The following is a 16,292-nucleotide window of genomic DNA, read 5'->3' as shown; positions in this document are numbered from 1 at the left end:
GTTCCCCCTGTAGAAAATGGCTCCTTTGGAGGGTGCGCTGTATGGCTGCTCGCCTTCCAAACCCTGCCCTCTCCAGACTCCACCCCACCAAATCTCCAGGAATTTCCCAGCCTGTATCTGGCAACCCTAAGCTCACAAATGTTCATACCTCCCCTTCCAATCATTGTGGTGGGCCATTCCAGTCATTGCATAAGAATGTGTACATAGGAAGCAAATCAAATATAGGCAATCAGTTTTTCGAGGAAGGCCACCACATAGGATCCGATCCACTATTATTATAACTATTCCAGTAGGCTACAGGAGATTATATAATGTATATTGTTAGTGCATTGATTTATTTATCCATTGACTATTATGCAGGGATAGGCAAATATGCCCTTTTATCCCCCCCCCTCCGGGATATGTTATTATGAATAGTTTTCACTACTGGTGTTGAGGATTCTTTTGATTCTTTTCCACATATATTTATACAGTATTTATACCTATAATTTATGCCTATAAGATACAAACAGTGTAGAATGATGATTTATTAATGCACATATAATGCTTAAAAAACTGCATAGGTTTGTCAGAAAGAATTTGGCAAAAGCAAAATTTGGCAAAAGTGAGAGGAAGCTTGTGAGTTAGATGTGCACATGGGAGAAATAAAATCAACATGAAGATGATCAAACTGACTCAGATGTCTTGCAAAATTTGAAGTTGTCCTTCATCCTTAACTCCATGCTATTATTTAGCTTACGTATAAATATACTGTGTGTGATATGGTCCAGAGGCCTGTATCTGCACTGTCCAATGGCATTGGTTAAGCATCGGGGATTGTGAAATGAAGATCCTGTAATAAGGTATCCCATTTGCAGGCAGAGATCCAGAGGAGTTAGCCGTGTTAGTCTGTAGTCATAAAACAGTAAAGAGTCCAGTAGCACCTTTAAGACTAACCAACTTTATTGTAGCATAAGCTTTCGAGAACGGTATTTGCAGGCGGAGTCAATCTGCCTTGCAGCCATGGCTCTAAAATTGAGAAAACTATCTGCCTGTCCGTCCATCTGTCTGAATTTCCCTTTAGTATTAACATTATTGTCACTATATACTGGTCTGCCGAAACTGCAAATGGACCCACCTTAGAACTTTTAAACGTTTTGAATGTCAGAATATGGACTTTGCGGCCCGTTACTCTCGATGCGCGTTTGCAAATTTGAGCTGAGAATGTCTTTCCCTTCCAGATTCCCCTTTATATCTGGAGTTGTTCATAGAGTATCTTGCCTTCTTGCTAGCAACGTGTTTCAAGTTGCTCCAGGAAAGTCTGTGTGTGGATAAATAAGCGTTATGTGTGTACAAGAGACAGGGAAAGCGAGAGAGAGAGAGAGAGAGAGGTGCTTGTCCGACTTCCACCAACCAGGGGTACGGCAGCTGAATAGCATCATTTAGGCACTGACTGTGACATTGTATTAACCTTTTTTAATGGATGTATGTAATAAAATGACATGTAAATGGAGCACAAGGGGAGATATGACACTATATCTGGAAAAGGATAAAACAGCCAGTTGAATACTGGGCTATTATAGCAGTTTGCAAACCTTGGATAAACTCAGTCAGCGGTTGTATAATTGGTTATTCAATCCCGACCCTTGTTCACAGCTCAAAGCCAGGAACACTGAGACCTGTTGCCAATTTGAGTGAATGCAGTGACTGTGCTCGGCTGGGGCCTAACACTGGAGCCAGGCCTTTTCCTGTGGGCTGGTTTCCACCATGTCTGGGACTGGCGGAGTGACAGTAGCTCTTTTGTTGTGAAAGGCTGGCCGGTACTCCCCTCCTTTGCAAAATGTCTAACAGCTACACAAATATAAGAAAATAGGAGGGGGGAGAGGAGGGGGGGAGAGAAGAGGCTTAGTGTAGTTTTTCTCTTACACTGTGGAGGTATTGAAAAGGAGGTAGTGGTCCAAGGAGAAAGGAGAGCTGGGCGTGATATGAAAAAGTTACAGCTCACGATAAGGGGAAAGCGCCATGGTGTCCCAACGCACGGTGGAAGCAACGAGGGAAAGGCCGAGGGGCTCTCTTGAAAACATCGATTGTTCTCCCAGGCTGAAGCCATTGTTTTAATGCTTCCTCTTTTTCAAACCGCGATGCAGTGAAAGGATTCTATACTACCCGGCGATGAATGGCTTCTAATTCATGCTTCTGGTGGAGGTTGTCTCTCAGGGCTAACCCTGAAAATTCGTGTGATCACACCTACCTGATTTTTTTTTTTTACTGTCTTCAAAATTCTGTCAATCTGCTCTGAAATTGCTGCAGGTTTGATTATGAGGTTGGTTTTATCGGCTTGCAATGATTTTATCATTCAACTAAGTTGTGCCTTTTTATGTTGTATCCCTTCTTCGCTATCGTTGAGCAGATCATAAATATAAATGTATCCATTGAATGCCATAAATAAGTATTTTCCCTTTGTGGGACCTTCCAAATTGTGCTCTGTTTTGTTTCATATGACAGTTCTAGCTATGTGCAAAACCTCACCTCTGCACTTTTTCACTAATTTTATCTGCATTTTTTCAACCTCCCCTCAAAATTCCTGCAGATTATTCGTTTGAAGAAGACATTCGGAATTTGCTTGGAATTTTGTGGGATCTATCCAGGATATTCTACATACAAGCCACACAACCCCCCCCCCCAAAACCCTGTCACATGCCCTGAAGGCCGGTTGCACAATCATTCCCTGATTTTAGCTTGTACACCTAAGATTTTTGAAAGGTACGTTTTAGACTGTGAAAGTGACCAGCAGATATTTAGAAGTGTCAACTGGATTCAGATGTAACACAAGACCAAGGTTTATTTTATTAATGGTTACGTTGCAAAACCAGGATTTGGCTCACTGAAATCATTCCAATCCAAGTTTGCCTTGACACATTCTGGTTTCGTTGCTTTAGTTCTTTCCCCTGTCTCCTGCATAGTGACCTACCTGTCATTCTAGTCCCCATGACAAGAAAGGGACAAAAGCCTCGCGGAACCTCGCGGAACATCCCCCTGATGTGTCTGCATTGGCACATCAGGGGGAAACTCCAGGGCTAACAAACCACCTTTACACTATGGTTTCAGATCCTGGTTTGACAGACTTTATCTAACCATAATTAGTGGAGTGACCCACATTCAGATGAGCATGCTAACTGCCGTTTACTGAAACTGGGTCCGCAACCTTAACGAGCCTGTTGGCACATTTGGATCTTCGAGAACATTGGGGGGATATCCCCAATGACTGGCTGCATTTGAGGGTGCAACCAACCACAAATGGCTGCCGTGGGATCTGGGGGCAACACAAAATATTGGCAGGTTCCTAGACCAGATGGCTATTTCTCAATGGATTCTCCCTGCAGACACAAAAGTGATGCCTCCTGTATTGATGAGGTAGAGAAAAGGCAAGATTTTCTGTTTGCCTTTGGTGAAGAGATGCTTTGAAGATGAAGCAAGAATGCAACGGGAAACACATTGGTGAACACCATGGTAATCCATGTGTACCATGTTGGGGATCACTGAGTTAAGTCATGGTTTTGTGTAACATCTGAACTGGTCTAGAGTATCTTTCTGGAGAGACATTTGGCTGTCAAGCATTCACCTGGTAGCAAACCTTAATTTGTCACCGCACAACATGTGGCATCGCCAAAGCGCTTAAAGCTTAAACATCATGATTCTGAGCTAAGGCAGCAGCATGCTACTGAAGAAATTTGTTTGCTTTTCAGATCTTTGATGGGCTGATTTGTTGAATGGCAATACTCTCTGCAAGGCTGTTTTGCGCATGCAAGTAAATATTTGATGTGGTAATCATTGAACGAGGAACATACATGCACAAACTCTTACCTACCTGCTAACTAGAAGTAGGGATAGGACTAAAAAAAAGTCCCAATCAGTTGCTCAGCCTTTTAAAAATGTGATTCTTGCACCTAGTAATTAGAAATATTTATGCAGCCATTCTGTTCAGGAATGTCCTCAACCTTTGCAGCCCGAGCCGAAGGATTTCGTCCCTCATGTTGATTGCCTGTCAATGTACATTACGTAACTGATGGTCATATAGTGTGGTGCTTGTTTTTTGTTTCCCTCTCTTCTCTCGTGATCAGTGTCTCATTGGCTGATTCCGCACACGTTGGATAATGCACTTTCAATGCACTTTAGCTATCATTTGGAAGTGGATTTTTTGTTTCACACTCGAAAAATTCAGTTCCAAATGATCTCTAAAGACGATTGGAAGTGCATTATCCAACGTGTGCAGAATCAGCTATTTTGAGAGGACATCATTTCCAGTGAAGAGCCCCGTTTCTTTTACTGATATTTATGTGGGCATCACAATGGTCAAAGTCTTTGTTTATCTCTTTCCTCCCCCCTGCCCTCCTCCCACAACCTGCAAGTTTACTCCTTGGGAACACTGGCCACATGGGGAACATTCTAGCAAGATGCCCATCAAACAGTGGCAGCATTTGAATTCTGTCACCTGACGAAGCTTGCACTTGCGAGTTAGGAATTTTCAAAAAGGAAAGAGGGTGGAGCTGAAGGAAAGGATTGGACCACCTTGTAGCCATTCTTAGCAGCATGGGAGTCTTCATAACAGCACTGTACTTTGCAAGGTAAAACTCCAATCTGGGGCAACTGGATTGTACCTAAAGTTACTGTTTCACTTGCGGAAAGTATCTTCCATGCAGAAGATGGAAAGTGGATGCAGAAATATTGCATACATGAATTTAAATCCACGGGATCTTTGGACCGCGTGCAACAGTTTGCATAATTTCTTACACAAGTAGAAGCATGAGACCGGATACAATCTATCCTTGGTGACATAGTATTTATTTATTTTTATTTATGTCATTTATATTCCGCCTTTCTCACTGTGACTCGAGGCAGATTACACAGTATGAGATTAGTACAGTCAATATCAAGGACATGCCAGCCAGAACGTATATATGCATTTGTGTCTGCCTCTTTGTTTAAAGACATGCATTTATAACAATGCCATAAATAAGTACAAGTTTACAAAGATGTAGCATTAGCAGGAATCTGATACAGAGATAAAGAAATGCTGAAACAGAACATAAACAATTCTGGGACTGACATTAGACAACATGAAGCACAGGTAGCACATAGGGGCACATAATTAAAGTAAATGGGTAGTACGTAGGGCAACATAGTTGTGAGGTCTGTGGTCCCTAACTCATTTTAGACCCGCACATGTGGAGTACCATTAGCAGCTATTTTTCTTCCACTCAGTTTTTTGGGTTCAACCCACTGATTTTCGGTCTTGGTCAGAGCGTACATTATTTTTCAGCATTGGACTGTTTCCTTGTTGTTTACCAGTGATACATTTCTTCGTAGAGAACCAGTAGCAGTTTAGCTGAAAAGGGTGGCTGGCTGGACGGAAACCATCTTTTTGCCGCCCTGATGCAGAAAACATTGCCAAGCAGCTGATTAAATGAATGGCTGCAATCCAATTAAGATGTTGCATTGGGGGTCATATAATATAAATGGATATCACACCTTTTTCCTGAGTTACAGCCTGGATAATTCACTGCCGCTTTGTTGTTATTTACGAGGGTAGCTTCTCTAAGCAATCTGCATTGCTCCTGCTATAAAACATGTCATGAATGTTTCATTATGAGGTCACAGGCGAAAGAGTTTCTTTTATTTCCACCCCTCTCCCCTTATCCTTTACAACAATAAAATGAAATTGGAGGAGGGGGTGTTGGATATATCCATTGTTTTGGAATAGTACATGGGTTCTTTGGAAATGGACTGGTTATTGTGAAATCAAAATGGGAGGAAAATATAGAGCTTGCAACAAAGAATCCCATCAAAGATTTTTGATGTAAGATAAATTCTGTCAACTCTTTCTTCCTCAAGTTCTGCTGGCTGAAGTTCAATAGCATGCTCCTTAATGGGAATATTGTGCAGGGCAATAAGCCTTCTATGGGATCATAGCTTGCTTGATGTTCTTATGTTAAAAGTTACGGCACTTAGCAGCCAAGAGGTATGGGTAGATACCAAGATCTCGCCTATATTAATCTAGCAGGAAGAAAACATGCCAGCCAGAATGTATATATGCATTTGTGTCTGCCTCTTTGTTTAAAGACATGCATTTATAAAGATAAATGTATTCCGTCTTCCTTTCCACTGCCAATATTTTCTTTCTTGACATAAAAAGTACAGTATTGTATTCCAGAGTGATGTGTGCTGTTGTATCAGCTAGGCCATTTCCACATGGCTTACCTTGTTCCGGAAAACAGCGAAATCTCATGGGAAATCTCATGAGAAGACGCTGTTATTGCATCTTCTCGCGCGATAACAGCGTCTTCTCATGCGATTTCGTGCAATAACAGTGTCTTCTCGCATGCTTTTGTGCATGATTTCTCTGTTTTCCAGAACAAGGTACGCCATGTGGAAATGGCCCTGGTCAGAGTTTCTAATTGGGTGAATTGTGCATGTCCAGTTGTAAACAGTATAGGAGGCTGCTGAAAAATGAATGTTAAGATGCTTGATTAATTTAATATAGCTAAGCAGCCCGCAGAGCTTTACATGCCCATGGAGAGCTGTCTGAATGGGATTCGACTGGGTTGACCAAAACTCCTTCGACCCTTGTGTGTGTATGTGGTTTTCCCCCCTCTTCTGAGCTGTATAATCTCACTTCATTTTCAGGTCTTTAACATAGGTACCTTTTTATGCACAAAGAAACAAATAATAGAATACTTGAACACTGGGATTTTTTTCTGGGAAAAGAGGTGGCAGAGCTCAGTGGGTTGCCCTTGGAGAAAATGGTCACATGGCCGGTGGCCCCGCCCCCTTATCTCCAGACAGAGGGGAGTTTAGATTGCCCTCCAGGCTGCTCAGCAGCGGGGAGGGCAATCTAAACTCCCCTCTGTCTGGAGATCAGGGGACAGGGCCACCAGCCATGTGACCATTTTGAAGAGGTTCCGGAACTCTGTTCCCCCACGTTCCCCCTGAAAAAAAGCCCTGCTTGAACTGCATTATGATAAATATTTAAAATAGTTGAACTACAATGGCATAAATGTTAGCATTTCCTTCTATTTACTTAATTTCTTTTATCAGATTTCTAAACCAACCCATGTAGAAGACGTCAAGATAGGAAGCAAAATATGTGGAATTACCTGTTCTGGTTTCAGTTCTTCTATGAATACCTCGAACCCATGATTATTTATTTTTGAAGCACAAACCATTCTTTCGTTTCTTCATTCACACCAAAGTTCCCCTATAAAATGCATGCATTTTCCAACTTCATGTGTGCAGCAGTGAGTCATTATTATACATATATGTATGAATGACATTAATTGCATGTATAAATACCATATACAGTATACATAAAAATTGTACAGCATGTGTGCACAATATGAACAAGTCTACAAAACCAGCAGGGAAAAGCAGAGAGTTGAAAATATATATGAATGGGTGTGTGTGTAGCTTACAGGGAATGGGAAATATTTGGTCACCCGTAACAGTCTCCATAGGAGCAAAAATTAAGGGAAAGTTGTTGGAAAATGGTGAGGAGGGTGTTTGCTCTAAAGGGCATGGATGGGTGTGGGAGTGGCAAATTTTTGACACAGCTGGCATTGATGTCATGGGCAGTGTCCAGTCGGTGTTTGTGATACCATCACTTGAGCTGTGCCATAGGAAGTCATGCACAATAGCAGCTGTTGAAAAAGGCACCATTTGTCAGCCATTTTTACTCCATTTTGAATGCTATCAAGCAGCAATTGAAGTTCGTGTTGGGGGGAGGATGATATGGGTTTGGTGATGGCTACACAGTAGCATTGCCAGCCATTAGCTGGCAACCAGCGGGAGAAGTAGAGGGGCAGGGATGGGGGAATTACATTGCAGCAATAGCATGACATCATTTCCACAGAATAATCAGCTGTGATGGCACCGCACTGAACAGGGTGCTCTAGGATTTGTCAAAACTCTATGGTAAAGTCACAGAGCAATATATATATTAGCTATATGTATTGGTGCAATGCTGAATTTGGGGTATTTCCCCCCCTGCCACTCCACCAAGCGGCAACAGGGAGAGGAAGAGAAGGACATCTCCTGTGGAAGTGGCTGGCAGTCCTACTCCTCTTGATCTCCCAGTTTCTCTTTCCACTGTATACTATGCAGATCCATGCTTACGTTAAGATTGTGACTAAGGGCTGATAGAGATGTTGATCCAAGGAGATCACTGTATTTTTTAAAAAGTTGAAATAGACACGTTGAGCCCCAGTTCAGACAGGGACTACAATGTCAGAAGACAGGGTCTTGATTAGGGTTGCCGGCTCCAAGTTGAGAAATTTCTAAAGATTTGTGGTGTAGGGCCTGAGGAGGGACCTCAGATGGGTAAAATGCCATACAGTCCACGGTCCAAAGCAGCCATTTTATCCAGAGGAACTGCTCTCTGACATCTGGAGATCAGTTGTAATTCTGGGAGATTTCCAGCCACCACCTGGAGTCGGGCATCCCTAGAATTAACATTTCCCCCTACTCAGGTCCATCAATCAAAATCCACTCCCTCATCATGCTATTAGAAGCAGTGGAAGGGAAGAAAAGATGGATAAAGCTCATCTTTTTTCTCCCTTTCATGGCTGACAACAGCCCAGGCACATCAGTTTTAAGCAGGAAATCTGGATGGGGGGGGGGTGGAGGGGAGACTCTGTTCTCACCTTCTTACATCACAGTTCTGATTAGAGGTGCCAACCTTCAGGTGCAGCCTGGAATTACAGGCTGATTCCACACACGTTGGATAATGCACTTTCAATGCACTTTATCAATAGTTTGAGGTGGATTTTTTGTTCCGCACACAAAAAAATCCATTCCAAATGATCTCTAAAGAGGATTGGAAGTGCATTATCCAACATGTGCGGAATCAGCCACAACTGATCTCCAGACCACAGTTATTGATTCCCTCGAAGAAAATGGCTGCTTTGGAGTGTAGACTCTATGGCACTCTACCCTGCAGAATTCACTCCCCTTTCCAAATCCTGCCTTCCCCAAGCTATACCTTAAAATATCCAGGAATCTCCCAACTCAGAGTTGGCACCCCTAGGCCTGATTCAAATCAGGGCCTCTGCAAGGCTGGTGTCTCCATGTTAAAAATGCTATAAACTTTCATTTGTAGATCAGTTACATTGATTCTGAAATTTGTAGCCTTGTTCTAAAGATGAAAACTTGGAGCTCTCTTTTGTTGGAAGGATCCAGATAGGAGTTAGCCGTGTTAGTCTGTAGTAGCAAAATCGAAAAGAGTCCAGTAGCACATTTAAGACTAACCAACTTGCCTGTAGCATAAGCTTTCGAGAATCACTGTTCTCTTCGTCAGATGAGACGAAGATGTGTCCACGCATCTGACGAAGAGAACTGTGATTCTCAAAAGCTTATTCTACAGGCAAGTTGGTTAGTCTTAAAGGTGCTACTGGACTCTTTTTGATTTTGTTGGAAGGCTGTCCTATAAATATTTCAGTAAATATTTTTTAAAAGTCTGTGGTGCAGCCATTATGACATTGAGAGCTGTATCAAAATGGAGCTGTTTTGAAACTTTGCCTCAAGAAAAAAATTGTGAGAAATTTAGAGTCCCACCTCCCAAAAAATCTCTCTGAGAAATTCTAGAAAACACAAAAAGAATTTCTGTCATACGTTTTACGTAAAGTGAAATTTGGAGCAAATGTGTTTATGTGTATGTTTGTGTGGGCGGGAGGGGGGGGTCCATTTCAGCTCAAATATCTGAGGAATTGTCAATGGAACTTGAGGAAATTCAGTACAACTGGGCCACCAAAAGTCTTGAGGAAGATGTTACGGCTGTTCTAGGAAAGTGTAACCTATAAATCTGGCCTGTCTTCTCTCCCTTACCCTTTGTGGCCCAGATCTTAAGCGTATCATAGGATATGCCTAATGATTTCTGTTCATTTCCTTCAAGATCTCTTGTTATAAGTGTTCAGAGCCTGCCCTCCCCGTAAGCGTTGCTGCCTCCTCCTTAACTTCTCATGTTCTCTCTCTCAAAGGGAAATAGCCACTGTCTTTTCACTCCTTATCTACACCGGAAATAACACAAGCCAAAAAAAAAAAAGTATTAGAATATTCCATGAATGGCGACAAGCGCAAACGAACGGAGCGAGTTGCCAAAGCAGATGGAACGCTGTACTTTAGTGGAGAAGCTCACGAGCGAATCTTGCAAGTTTTTTTTTCTGCCTAAGCAAATTCAAATCTGACATTTGCTTTAATAATTTCTACTTAATTTGACATTATGCTTTCATGCAAATACCATCTACATTTTTTAAAAAAAAACTGATTTACTGTGAAACTACCTTGCTCTTCACTCGATCTGATTTATGGAAGATGTTTTTTTTTTTTAATTGTTCATCTCTTCCGGCATCTGGCACAATAAAGATTGTGATTTTGTTTTCACATATGTTATGCAAGAGGAGTTCAGGATGTGGAGTTGTTTAGCATCAGGCATGTGTGGTTTAATTCTCACTTCCAGTGGCAAAACATTCTGTCATATTTTCAAGAAGCCTCGGAAGAAGATTCCATCCTTGTACGTACTTCTCAAAGATGACTTTTGCTTTCTGCTCTTGGCTTTTAAAAGATATTTACATATTCAAAATCAGTTTTATTAACCCATCTGCACCCTACATTGTTTCAATAATGTGATGACTTTGCACTGCCAGTGGGCACTAGGGTTGCCAGCTCCAAGATGGGAAATTCCTGGAGATCTGGGGGGTGAAACCTGGAGAAAGTGGGGTTTGTGGAGGGAAAGGACCTTGGCGTGGCATAATTCCATTGAGTCCACCCCCAAAAGTAGCCATTTTCTCCAGGTGAACTGATCTCTGTGGCCTGGAGACCAGTTGAAATTCCAGGAGATCTCCAGCCATTACCTGGAGGCTGGCAACCCTAGTGGGCACAGCTATAATCAAGTACAGTGTGTAGCTTTCTGAGTTTCGTCGTGCGGAATTCTTTTGTCAAAGCAGGTCTCTTTAAGTTTGCATGGACCGGCTAGTTTTATGAGAATTTGAAGCATTCTTCCCCTTTCCTCACGTGCATCATATGAGCTCTTTTCTGCAGGCATTGAGCCATATGGAAACTGCTTCCTCACAGTCCTGTTATTCCATGCCTCTGTGGTATGTGTGCAATTTCTACCACTGCATGGACAAGGCTGAGAGCGCTGGGCTCCCCCCCCCTTGTCAGCCTCCTGTGGGGACAGAATCTGCTGGTCCGGTGGGGGAGGCCTCTGCAACCGGCCCTGCCCTTCGGCTTGCAACACTCAGTGCCTGTGCGTACTGCGGCCATTTGAGTTAGCCCTAGAGTGCAGCAGCTCCTAGGCTACTTTCAGTGCAATCCTCCTAAGCAGAGCTATTCAGAGTCCAGTGGGCTTAGACTGATGCAACTCTGCTTAGGATTGCACTGTTGATGTCCCAGGGAGGCCAAGAAAGCCCCAAACCTGTGATAAGAAACAATTACGCACATGAAACACATCGGGGTGCCTGCTCCTGGTTGGGATATTCTTGAGATTTGGGGGGCGGGGGGGGGGGGCGGGGGAGGGCAGGGTTTGAGGAGGGGAGAGACCTCAGCTGGGTCTAATGCCATAGAGTCCACCTTCCGAGGCAGGAGAGCCGATCTCTGTCGCTGTGAGATCTGTTGTAATTCCGGGAGATCTTCAGCCACCACCTGGAGGCTGTAAACCCTCTCTCTGCTTATTTTAGGTCTACTGTTCCTGGAATGTTTTATAGTTGTAATCAGGGTTTTTTTTCAGCTGGAACGCAGTGGAATGGAGTTCCGACACCTCTTGAAAATGGTCACATGGCCGGTAGCCCCGCCCCCTGATCTCCAGACAGAAGGGAGTTGAGATTGCCCTCCATGCCGCCAAGCGGCGTGGAGGGCAATCTAAACTCCCCTCTGTCTGGAGATCAGGGGGTGGGGCCACCGGTCATGTGACCATTTTCACCGAGGGCAATTTAAACGTTAAAAAACTCCCCCCTTGTTCCAGCTGACCCAAAGTGATGTCATTGTGTGGTCATGAGTTCCACCACCTCTTTTCCCAGAAAAAAAGCCCTGGTTGTAATAAAGAGTATGATCCTGCTAGAGTTTCTATGGCCCAGAACAATCCTCCAAATCCTGCCCTGGCTGCTGCGGAAGGTCTCCCTTAAGACAGATGGAATAACTTCTTTATCAAAACCTTGTATTATCTGATAAGAACGTTTTTCTTCTTCTCTCCCCCCCCTTTTCTCCTCCTTCCTCTGTTTTCTTTCTCTCCCTCCCTCCACCCCACTCTGTTCTGTTAATGCTCCCCGCACAAACTAATGGCTAGATTCTGATTCCACCCCCCCTCCCCACCTACTCTTTGCTGACATCATAAATTATCCAGATCTAAATGGACAACATTCATTAGCTGGGCACTTTACGGAAAGAGCTGGCTCAGGGGCTGTGTGCGCTCAGCGCCACTGTCCCCCTTTTTATTAAAAGTTAAAATGCTCCTGGCTGTCACGGAATGAAGGGAGGGGAGGCGGGTGAGGGAAGTCAGGTTGGTGGACAGTGCCGCAGAACTAATAAATAAAAATAATAGCGATTACCGTTGGCTGAGTGACCCAGGGAGAAGAGCAGTGCCGGGCCATTTGTTGTTTCCTTTTCACTTGTCAACAGCCAGTGGCTTAAAAGCCTTAGCCTTTGTTCAGGGCCTAATAACACCTGTTGGGATGATGGGGAGACAGCTGTCAGAGAGAGAGAAGGAGAAGGGGGGGATGACTGGGCCTGGAGGAAGCTGAGGAGGGAACAGGCTACTGATTAGTCCAAATAATGCATGCCTTGGTAGAGCCATAATTGGAGATTTCACATCTTAATGTAAAGACGGTGAAACTTCTTTTTTTTCCCCTTCAGATCCCCCCCCCACACACACACACACAAACACGCACATGAAAAGTACTGGAGAATGCTGACCAGTGCGTACTGCAATCAGGAACAGTTCTAGGCATGTTGGAATCACTGTGGTGCTGTGAGAGCTGGCTTGTTAAAGATTCCCCCTCCAACCCAGACCCCTGTGGGCCCCATAATGCCTGCTGATGGATTTCCCGGTGCCCGTTTGCTCCAGGCAAAGAGCCATTTCTGGCTCTTCCCACTGGCACAGGAGAAGCTAGCAACAACTGGCTTTGTAAGAGGATGTGCAGCTTGCGACAATTGGACATTTTGTTATAGGCCCCAGAGACCCATGGCAGTCCTTTTCTGATTGGCTCCAGCCCTCCATGGTGGTCATTTTGTGGTGCCATCCATTCCCTGTTCTCAAAAAAGTGCCCACAGGCTCAACAAGACTGGGGACCTTTGGACTAGGGTGTCACATGAGGGTTGGGGCTCTAATTCCCACTCAGCCATGAAGCTCTTGTTGCACTAAGCTTTTTACCATAGTGTTTCCAGCGATTCCTAGAGCAACGGAATATCACTTCCTGTTTTCCCTGGAAGCGACAACCCGAAGCATTAGCCCCATATCCTATCCCCATCTTCTTGGCGCCAATCATCAGCTGGCAACCGTAGCCTGGGTTTCTCCTGGAATTAAAACTGATCTTCAGACAACAGATATCACTTCTGTTGGAGAAAATGGCAGCTTCACTCTATGACATCATATCCCAACTCAGCTCCTGCCCCAAACTCTACCCTTCCCAGGCTCCTCCTCAGATCTTCAGGAATTTCCCAACTTGGAGCTGGCAACTGCCTGTTTAAAAGGAGGCGGGCATCTGAGAGCTCCATGCACAAAACTCAAATGGTCTCATCTGGTTTGGCCCTTGGAAAGGATAGGGCCACGTGGCTCTCTGGAGTGTTGCTGCTGCCCCTGAAAGTGCTCTGTCCGGTGTACTCAGATACCTCCCTCTGATGGCGGGGAAAGAAATTGGGACCCCTATAGATGATAAAAGTAATATGTAGATGATGAAACTGAGATCCCATGCAGAGCAGCGCAGTAGCAGAGTGTCAGACTAGGATCTGAGAGACCTGGGTGGAAAACCCCCTTCTGCCATGGAAGTTTGCTGGGTGACTTTGGGTCAGTCACACACTGTCAGCCTGACCTACCTGATAGGGTTCTTGTAAAATGGAGGAGATGAGATTGGTATAAGCCATTTGGGGTCCCCTTCTGGGCGAAAGACGGGGTTTAAATGGTGTAAGTAAACCATAGATTGGCATTGGAGGAGGAGGAGGAGGTCCTTGAGGTGGTTCAGAATGTTAATTTTCCTGGTTCTTCAGTGAATAATTTTGATTTGGACTGATTTCCTCAAGTAGCTTCATCCAACATTAGCTGCAGTTGCTTGTGAGATTGCCAACTCTGGGTTGGGAAATTCCTGGAAATTTGGGGGTGAGCCTGGAGAGGGCAGAGTTTGGGAAGGGTAGGGAGCTCAAGAGGGATATACTACCTTAGAGCCCACCCTTTAAAACTGCCATTTTCTATAGGAGAACTGATCACTGCAGTCTGGAGCTTTCCTGTAATTCCAGGGGATCGCCTGGCCCCACCTGAAGTCTGCCAACCTTCATTACTAGTTTGTGTTCAGGGTGCATCGGTTGTGAAGACAGTGCATTGCCCTAACCAGCATATCCGTTCAAAGGCAGCACCAAACTCCCAGCCTGTTCCCGTCCTGGAATTGAGCTACTGTAGCTTTAACTCTGCAAGTTACACAGAAGTCTTCTGTTCTTTACAAGCAGCACCAGGGTGAATATTTTGTCTAGCTGCAGGGGAAAAGCTTTGTCACGGACTTCACTAACAATAGACTTAGAAGTAAAATGGTCTGCTTTTGGTGCCTGGAGGTTCTGTAGCCTATTGTTAGTTCACAATGGATTTCTATTGCTGCATTCCTGCTTTGCAAAGGTTTGTTAGCTTTTAATGACTGACAGCCTTCTACCGCAAATACCATGGTATTCTAGCCTGTTTACTTACTACTCAAGGATTTTTTTAAAAAAGAAAAAGCAGCAAGGTTGGGGGGAAGAGAAAAAATGTTTATATGACCTATTCGAGTTTGTTGGTTTTTTCTTTTTCTTTTCTTTTTCTTTAAAAAAAAATCTTTCTAAAACTATTTACTAGGAAAATGCACAGCTCAGGTGTATTTGTAATAGTCAGTGAAGCAGATAGAAATCATCTTATTATGAACTCTTGATAACAACATTGTATTTCCATAACACAAGACGCTGGGAAATTTCCATTTTCATGTTGTTGTGTGTAATTTCTCAGCTTTGTATGTTAACAGGGACAAGAGAGACAGCCTAATAAGTCGAAGCACAGAGCCTCCTTTTTTATGTTGCTGTTATAATTACTGTAGTTAATGCTCTCAAAGTGTAAAGTATTTCACATTTCAGATTAAAGTCACTCAGAACACTCGTGCACACATAAATAGGTTTAGTGCCAGGACATTAACTTGTTAAAAATTTCACGTCCCGCCCTGCGGACTATTCCTTAGCACAAACACAATTAAACTATCATTAGCACAAACACAATTAAAATAGGGGTGGAAACCAGTGTATCCAAAAATTAATGTAATTGAAAAATGCCATACCCACAATATGAATTTCATACCGCGTATTGTACAAGCATAGAGAAGACCTAAAGTCTGCCGAAACAAGATAGTCTTTACTTACCTCTGCAAGATTGACAGCGGGAGAATTAGGAGCCTTTTTCAGGGAGGTGTTCCACAGCCTTGGTGCCATTACTGAAAGGGCCATGTCATTTATGGCTATGGTGGGAGAATACAAAGGAATGCCTCTGCATAGGGTTGCCAACCTCCAGGTGGAACCTGGTGATCTCTCAAAATTATAATTGATCTCCATACTACAGAGATCCATTCCATTGAAAAAAAAATGACTGTTTTGGAGGGTGAACTGTACGGCATTATACATTGCTGAGACCCCAAACTCTGGAGTCCTGAGGCTCCACCCCCAAATCTTTGGGAGTTTCCTAATCTGGAGTTGACAACCCTACCTCTTATCTGTACAAAGAGGTTAAAAGGGCTGTTACTGTGACATCTGCCCTCTTATCAGGTTAGATGGGCAGTTTGCCTAGTGAATTTCACAGTAAGAGACTTCAGTGTGGATCCTCTCACATCCATATTCAGTTTTCTGTCTAAGTCTCCATAATAGATACACACTTCCTTTTTGTCCAGAAGGTTTAAGTCATAAATATCAAAATGCATTTAACTAGATCTGTACCCATACTTCACCAAAAATATAAAGTCGAGTTTACTATTGTTGCTCTAAAACTTTTGAAGCTTGCTTCCAAAATTCTGACAACTGTAGCAAAATTCTCCTTACAGGCATCTAAAGCGTGT

The 16,292-nt window shown here is 43.6% G+C and overlaps 1 protein-coding gene across 2 annotated transcripts in view; it reads left to right on the top strand.

Annotated features, from left to right (window-relative positions):
* The window catches only part of SOX5 (SRY-box transcription factor 5), a 609,684-nt gene that overhangs the window by 303,123 nt on the left and 290,269 nt on the right, over positions 1 to 16,292 (top strand). The window lies entirely within an intron of this gene.

The sequence above is a fragment of the Eublepharis macularius genome, chromosome 9, assembly GCF_028583425.1.
Source record: "Eublepharis macularius isolate TG4126 chromosome 9, MPM_Emac_v1.0, whole genome shotgun sequence".
In the NCBI taxonomy this organism is placed as follows: Eukaryota; Metazoa; Chordata; class Lepidosauria; order Squamata; family Eublepharidae; genus Eublepharis; species Eublepharis macularius.
The sequence above is the reverse complement of the archived record's forward strand: the minus strand, read 5'-3'. Positions and strand labels throughout refer to the sequence as shown.